General features: G+C 35.2%; 1 long non-coding RNA gene across 1 annotated transcript; it reads right to left on the reverse strand.

Moving 5' to 3' along the window:
* Positions 1-3,368: 3,368 nt before the first annotated feature.
* On the reverse strand, positions 3,369-8,494 carry LOC132311123 (uncharacterized). Its single transcript, XR_009482856.1, has 2 exons — positions 7,979-8,494; positions 3,369-5,075 (listed from the first exon to the last, which is right to left on the reverse strand). It is a non-coding gene; the product is annotated as an uncharacterized LOC132311123 (long non-coding RNA).
* Positions 8,495-9,067: the final 573 nt, after the last annotated feature.

Below are 9,067 nucleotides of genomic sequence, written 5' to 3' on the forward strand. Positions count from 1 at the left end.
AAATCCTTCTCTTGGGGCTAGAGATGGCCCCTAGGCTTGCTTCTCAAACTTAAACTTTATGTATTTTTGGGGATTCTAATTGTAATGAATGTTTTGATAATGAATATATATAGATCTTGTAATCTTTACTTGATTTGTATGATTTAATGCTTTTAATTGATTATTTGGCTCTAGTCATATGTCTATGTATGCTAGAATTGATGTTTATGTGTTTTTCTCTAGATTTAATGGAATTGATACATGTCTATGTGTGTTGATGATGTTAATCTAGTGATGGTCAAGGCATAGTGCTTAATTGAACACTCTTGAGATTTATTTGATGGTTCACACTTGTTTATTAGTGAATTATATCACATCTCTAGTTTAATTAGTTTAATTTCATGTCTCTAGTCTAGTGTAGTGTAATTGCTTTAAATTCTTAGGTAAGTGAACAATCTATACTTTTCTTGGTATTTCATACTTATGAATGCAAAAAGTGTATTTCTCTAGATATTTGTGTGTGAATTAATTGTGGTTTAATTGAATAGATTTTGGTCTCATTTGATAGATTGTACTATTCATTTAATTGACTAGACAAACTATACTTATTTGCCTTCCATGCTTAGTTTCAATTCATGTCACACACACCCAAGTTACAATTTAAATTTCCCCATTAATGTATAATTGCTAGTGTTTGATGAAGTGAAGCTTAGTGGTGTCTCTATGCCCCAAGACCTCTTCTTATATCTTTTTCCTACTCTCTAGATTGCTCTTTTTATTTGCATTAATCTTTAATTGCATTATAGTTTAATTAAACAAACCACCAACCATCTTTGATCATTTGACCTACTACTCTGACATTAATTTCTGTCACAAACACACCTCCTTTCTCTTGGGACGATCCCTACTCACTCTAGCTATATTTTTAGTTGAAAGTAGTAGTGGCATTTTACAAATTTAAACTTGGCCACATTCTATCACACTAATTTGGTTGCCACGGCGAGCGACACACCAACCATGCCTTGACCATCACTAGATTTATAATTCCAACACATGTAGACATGCATTAAACTCATAAAATCTAGTGTAAGCACATGACCATTCATTCTAATATACATAGACATATGAATAGAAATAGAAGATCAATTAGAAGAATTAATCCATATAAATCATGTAAGAACTAAAATCTATATATAATTATGATCAAAACATTATTTACAACATAAATCCCCCAAAACTACAAAATACTAAGTTTTGGAAGCAAGCCTAGGGGCTATCTCTAGCCCTAAGAGAAGGATTTAGCCACTCATGGTCGTTGTCATCCAACCCTCAAGGGCTTTCTTCATTGTAGGCACCATTTTCTTCCTCTTGTTTTGGTCTCCAAAAACCCTAACTAGAGAGAGAAAATATCTAAAACTATATTTAATCTTGGAAAAACTAGTGACAATTGGTTCAATTTCATTTAAACACAAGCCTCTTTGAGTAAGTAATAAGTTAGAAAATAGGCCTTTGATTGGTGCAAACTTGCAGCTACAAAAGTTGGTGGAGTTCGGGCGTGCTCGGGAATTAAATAGCTCACTGCCAACAGGGCTTCGATCGATCAAAAAATGATGTGGCAAAGATATTTTTGACGACTGGTGACCTTGTCTATTGATCTGACACTGCTTTTATTTCGATCGATTGTAGATCTCTTCGATCGATCGGGAAATCCTTCGATCGATTGAAAACTGTCCAGTGCAATTTTTTTTGACTTTTTTTGAATTTTCTTCTTGACTCCAAAAAGGAGCTAAAAGGCTCTTTTTAGCTTGTTTGAACCTTATTAACTTGAAATAGACAAAAACACAAATTAGAACTAAAATAGAAAAGTAAGATAGATAAATGGACTAAAATACCCTAACTTAGGTGCTAAAATGCATTACATTTGAGCACTTATCACACCCCCAAACTTTGATATTGCTAGTCCCTAGCTATGAACTACAAAGCAAAGAAAGAAATAAATAACTATATAACTATAAACTAGAAAGTAATAAAAGGATAACGCCACTTTCTTAGGGAACACGATTTCATTTAGCATATGCAACAAGCCTTTTAAACCCCTAGGTTACCCCTAGTGAACGAGTGAAGTCTCGTGAGGGTTTCTAGAAATGATATTCACAAACATTAAGCTTTTCTCACTAAAGAAGCACCAACATACAAAACAAGCATTGGGAAAAAATTACCTCAAGTATGCAATTTTTCAACCATCTCTAAAACACTCTCCAAAATTTTAATAACAGGCAAGCAAGTATGGTCCTCTACACATCAAGAGAATGATCATGCAAATTAAAATAACTCTAGAATCATTTTTAAGAGAACCGACATCAAATATGTTGTTATATTAGCTAACTAAAAAAATGGTCACAAATAGCCTCAAGTTAACACACAAATCTAGTACCGATCATCAAGATATAGAGTGAACCTTTTATTAAAATTTTATTCAACTAGGTGCACTTATTTATTTTTATTTTTTATTTTTTATTTTTATTTTTAAGGATCAAAGATAAAAGCATGGTGTAATGTATCTGTTAAGACACCCGTAAGAACTTATAAGCTCAAATCAATTAGGTTACAAATCAAAACAACCTCCATTTAATCATTTCCTACTTCTCACCTTTGTTAAGAAGTCCTCACTTTTTTTTTTTCTTTTTTTTTTTGAACCTACAATTTGGGCCCTCCACCTTTCGGCGCGAGAAATTCAATGCTTGATGAGACTACAATCCCGGCTACTTAATAAAAAGGATTTGTTATCCACCTTTGTCAAGAAAAAAAGCTTTCAAAGCACTGCTAACTCAATTGGGATATAACCAAATCAATAATCAACAAAGCATATTATACCCCACAAATGAATGCTAGTGTTCGCCCATGCTAGTGTAGAATCCTAAAGTGAATCTCAAAACGATCACAAGATCAAGATGATGTGAACCACAAATGCAAGCATGATATCCAATTTTTAAAAAATTTACTTATAAATGGCATTCACAAGGTATACAAGGAGTTTTAAACTCTCAAGTCAAGCAATTTTTAAATTCTTAGTATCATGGCCCTCAGAAGATCAAAATTATTGCTACGCTCTCAAATCACCATATGCATAGAAAATAAATGCGACATGCTAAAATATACTAACACACCTTTAAACTTAATTTGTGCATTGTCCTCAATGTATAAAGAAAGCAACAGATAATGGAAAGAGTATACCAAATGAATGTAGCAGATAGGACACGGTAACGAAAGCTTAGCATCGGAAGGCACACTCCCAAACTTAGATTCCAAAAACCTGTCTGAAAATTGTTAAACTAACAACTGTCAAAGCATATGCATTGATAATCTAAATAAAAGATGGAATAGAGAACTGGGCAAAAATCCATAGCATATAACAATATAAAGCGCAGAATATCCAAAACCAAAATCAATAATGTCAAAATCCCAACAATCCATATATGCAAATAAATCCAAAACCAATATCTAAAACCATGTGTATCTAGTGCAGTACAAAATAATATCCAAAACCAATGTAAATATCGCAACACAGAGCAAATATCTCCAAAAATATCAATATATAAAAATGTATCAGATCATGGAATGAGTAATAGAGAGAGAGAATGGTGGAATCATGGAGAAGCATCCGGCTCAAGCATGTCAGGAATGATCTGGAGCATATCTGACATTTCCCGACTATGTTGAGTGAAAGACGTCTGAATATCTATCCGCAAATCTGAGATGTCTCTCCTCGTATTGGCTACAGCCCTTGCTAGATCACCTGGCTAAGTCATCATGCCACCTCACCAAATCGTCATGCTGCCCCGTCATGTCAGCTCTGAAAGAAGTAAAACCTGAATGCAGCTGAGTCACGTCAGCTCTGTGGCTAGAATCTAAACTGGCATGATGAGAATGAGTGTCAGCCTGGAGCATCTGCTCTGAAGGAGGAACATATGAGGGGCCTGGCTACTGAGACGGATGTGGAGGAAGAGGTGGACTAGGCAGTGACGTGGATGTGGAAGTAGTAGTACGCTGCCTTTGTCTGGTCTGGAGGAAGAAGGTGATCCCTCGTTTGCCTCCTCCTCTGCTCTCTACTGAGCTCGTTACCTCTTCTGCTCTCTATTCTTCCTATTCTTCAAGCAAGCATTTTAAGTCTTAGTCCACTATTTGTTATCATACACCCTTTTCTCTCTCTGCTCTCCAAGCTTTGTAATTTCAGCTGGGTCAAATGAATAACCCTGGTCAATCAATATCTGTGTGATCAGATGGCCAAATGGTAAAGGCCAAGTATCAACTCTGGAATTGTGCTTGAAAATCAGATTGTTTCGGTACTTAAGAATAATCTCCCAGATAAGAGCAGGAATAGATATTCAGCAACCCTGGCTCAAATTGTATAGAGCCTTCAGAATCCCCTCTCGCCTTTGTGTTCCATGGCCTGAAGGAAAGGCATTAAGATGCAGCACAGAAACTAAGAACCAATAGCAGGGATCAATATTGACCCGATCTGCAATATATTGCCTAAAAAGGCTGCCTATGGGGAGAGTGTAGCAACCATAGTCATCTCAACAAGGTAAGTTGAAATGATTGGATACAGAGGCTCCTCGAAGTTAGCGACCACTGGTGAGAGATGAGGGCATTGGCAGGAGGCAACAATGGCAAGGATAGAAATATCAATGTCCTAACCATCTACGGTCGTGTGCATGAGCTGGCGATCATCCTCATCCATCCGGAGGTGCTGGAAAAATAGAGCAACCAATTGGGGGTATACTATAGTGTCTGCTAGTCATGATAGCATCTATGCCCCTGCGGGTAAGCTCATTAAAAGACCACTGGGTCTGCTCTAACTCGGCAAATAGCTCTCTGTCAAATCTGTACTCCGATTCCAATTTCCTGCCGGAGAAGTAGGGAGTAGGCATTACCCTGAAAATGGGGCTTTGTGCATTCATATAAGATAGCCCTGAAGATGCGAATGTAGATGCAGTAGCCTCAGATGATGAAGAAGATTCATCCTCTAGAGATGGAGGAGGCTGTGTAGCTCTGGCTACTCTCTTTCGGGCAAGTGTCTTTTGTCTACTCTGCATCTGCAAAAGCAACAAATATAAATTAGTGCACAGTTATAAAATGAGGTAAGCAACTGATAATAAAACACAAAGTATGTCTAAATCAAGTAGAAACAGAAAATAGACATATAAGAACATGTTTGTGCAAGAAGTGATCAAGATAGCTTCAAGAATAGTAGTCAAAATGCTTCAACAAGACAGAATAGATCATGGGACAATAAGCAATCTCAGGCACGCAAAACAATGCAATGTTAGCATAGAGGGTAGAAAAGTCACTTTTGGAAGCATTTAAGCAAAAGTGAGATCAAAATGAGAAGTATAGGATGTGATGTGCATTAAGTATGCAACGTGCGTTCACAAACCTAAAACTCAATAAGATTCTGCAATTTCATGGCAAGTAGACCTAGGATGACATCGTATCAATTCCCTAGCAAGAATGTCTACAAATTCAATATTTAAGACCAATGGACCAAACAGGATGACATGGAGAATATAATCATGGCAACTGTCTACTTAGAACCCAATAAGCATGCATATCATGAAATAAAGACTAAGTGAAATGTGCAGTTGCAAAACACTTCAATCCTAGGCATGTTATGATATACAAGTTCAAAAATGAATCCTAGACATAGTATGCAACTATATGGCAAGTATCTGAATGATGCACAAATATCAAAGTCAAACTCCAATCATAGAAATATCCCATACTCCATTTCAATAAAGTCAACAACCTATGATCACTCATGGCTTGTGACCCCCTCTAAGAAATATATAAGTAGAAAATTGATCCCTTATGGCTTGCGACCCCCTTTAAAGCTTAAATAAAGCAAAGAATGGTCAAAGACTGAGAATAACAAAAAACTTACCCATTTTGAATCAAAATCATGACCGGCAAAGAACCTCGGTCTCAAGCCCTCACTAACCTTTCAGAAATGGATCACAAGTATATACAATCAAGCAAATGGCATTTTAAGAACATCTTTCCAAGACAAGATAACATACCCCCAAACTTACTTCAAATGATATTTAAAATTCAAACGAAGCTCACAAATAGGTACTAAGGCCAAAGAACAACAATGGTATCCAAATCATGAATTTTGAACTCTAAACATTCATTTCCCTCCCCCAAACTTATTCAAAGACCAATGCAACAATGATTTATTCAAATGATGCACACAAACTTTCAAAATCATCAATGTGACAAAAATGTGTGCAAAATGTATATATACAAGAAACTAGTTGCAAATTATTCCAAAAAGAACAACAATTATTCAAAGAAGATCACCTTTGACAAGTTTCAAGCTTATCAAGCAACATTAGACCTTTCACTTTAAAAAGTTTGGTTTAGAAGGTCAATTCAACACATTTTTTCAAGAATCAAGAATTGAGCACAAACAAGTTCAATAGCGCTTAGCACATGCATTTAGATGGAAAGAAAACAAATGGAACAAGTTGCATCTCATTTAAGGGCATTTTGGTCAACTTAAAAAAATTTCAACACTTTTGGGTCAAATTTAGAATTTTTAAAAACTTTGAGGTCTAAACATTCATATGCATTGTAGATGAGCATCATAACAAGAACCATGCATTGAATATTCATTAAAGGAAGGAATTAAGTAACTCGACTTCACATTTTCAAAACAAAATTCAAAAACTCCTTTTCTCATTTTGGAAACCAACAAGTATAATCACGAAGTCATTTTAAGCATTCAAGAATCCTTTTGCCAAAACATGCACCTTAACCAAGTGCATTCAACAAATTAAGATAAAAAAAACTGGCAAAAAGTTCCAATTCAATTCATAATTATGGATTTTAACTTGACTTTGCATTTTTAGGGCTCAAAAACACAAGTTTTAACTTTAAAGCACAATATTCATGCATTTAAAACAAACATCCATGCATTTTCATACTCAATGCGAACAAATGAAACAATTTGAGAATCATGTTCACAAACATTTAATTTCATATGCCATTGCAACTCCAAAATCTTTCAAGAAATTTTTCTAGTTTTAAAATTTTCCATTTCAATTCAATTCTTTCAAACCAATTCCATTTTGACAATCATGTTTCCATTTCAACTTACAAAACAACCATTCCAATTCTATGACATTTAATTCCAAATTCCATTCACAAGTTAAAATCTCAAAACAACTTTCCAAAAATTTTTATTTTTCAACTCAACTCAAAAATTTTAACTTTGAAGTTCTTTTCCAATTCCCATTTCAATTTAAATCCACAAAACCAAATTCCATTTAGAGATTTTAAAACCACAATTCAAGTTTATTTTTGCAAAAATTCAGCATTAGTTCCTCTTAAATTATACATGCCACAAAATATTTTTCAATAAAGGCAAACATAGCATGCATATATGGAATCAAAATCAAACTCTAAACATCTATATATCCACCAATTTAAAGTCTCAAACTCTATTTAACACATTAATGGACACAGCTTACAACCAAAATCCACATTTAATTTGCCTACTCTCCATCAAAAATTTATATACTGCCCCAACAACATCAAGTTCATTCATAGATTTTTCCATCCTCCATCAACAAACAACCCAACAACAATAAACCAAGTTTTCAGCCCATTCTCCTTTTACATAACAATCCCAAATTCCACAAATGAAAATGTCCATTCTCCTTTTACATAACAACAAACCGTCATAGCCCAACTTTACAGTAATTAAAATCACGGTGTAAGTATCATCACAGTCCCATGCTGCATTTCAGTTTCAGTATACAATTCAGTCCATTTTTTTTTTAATTTTCTGAGTTCCATTTTTTTTGATTTTTCAAGTCCAGTTTTCTATGATTGAACACACAAATATATATTCATAGGAAAATAAAACTAAAATTGAAAAATGTAAAAACAAAAGAAAAATTAAAATCAAAAACAAAAAGAACGAATGTTTACATACCCGAATCGAAAATGAGAATAGGAGACGAAGAGAGAAAGAGACTTGGGATGAATCCAAGAATTTTTGGCCTACCGTGGCCGGAAAGGATGATCGGAGTTTCGCCGGAACTTGCAGAGGTCCAGCCGGTTTGAATCGGCCTCTCCTTGACCTAAATCGGCTGGAGGTCGAGAGAAAGAAGAGAATAGAGAGATTGGAGAGCTACACCGATGAGATGAGGCTTGGCCGCAGGCCAAGAGTTCACCGGAATCAATGGAGGATGGCGGCACGAAGAGAAAGGAAGCCTTGGGCTTTGCCAGAGCAAAGAGGGTGAGAGGGGGTGAATGGTTGATGGCGAGGGACATAGGAACTTGATAGATTTAAGAGAGAGTTTGTGAGGAAAGAGAATCGGGGAGAGAGAAGGTGAGAAGAAAGGAAGGCCGAGAGTTAGAAAGGAAGAGAGAGAAAGAGAAAAGAAAGAAAAAGAAAAGAAAAAGGAATAAAGTGGAGAGAGAAAAAGCATTAAAAATTTAGAGTTGGGAAGGCAACAGCCAAAGTAGTTTTATGGAAATTTAAAAAGAACGTAATTTTGATCAATTGAAGAAGCCTTCTATCTATCGAAGGAGAGAATTGGAAGAATTATGACCCAAGTTCGATCGATTGAAAATTTTCTCAATTGATCAAAATAGCTTCGATTAATTAAATGGAAGATGAAAAGCTTGATTCAAGAACTTCGATCGATCGAAAAGGTGAGATCCCAAGAGCTATTTTCTAAGCAAAATAAGGCTCTGTAAAATTCAATCGATCGAAGAGGGTCTTCGTTCGATCGAAGATGACAATGAAAGTTGGTATGGTCGTTTATCAACAAGTTAAAATGTGTTAAAGAGTAGCCAAGTTTGAATTTGTAAAGTGTCACTACTACCTCTAACTACTAATATAGTTAAGGTGAGTAGGGATCGTCCCAAATGAAAGGAAGCAATATTGATATGGAAACAACGTTGGACTAATAGGTGGGGTGATCAAAGATGTTTCGATTGGTAAATTAAACTATAATGTTAAACAAATTCAATACAAAACAATTAAAGTAAATAAAGGGTAAAGAACAAGAGAGAG

The sequence above is a fragment of the Cornus florida genome, unplaced genomic scaffold, assembly GCF_030987335.1.
Source record: "Cornus florida cultivar Cherokee Brave unplaced genomic scaffold, ASM3098733v1 CherokeeBrave_3.0.0_Hap2_Chr06, whole genome shotgun sequence".
Lineage (NCBI taxonomy): Eukaryota > Viridiplantae > Streptophyta > Magnoliopsida > Cornales > Cornaceae > Cornus > Cornus florida.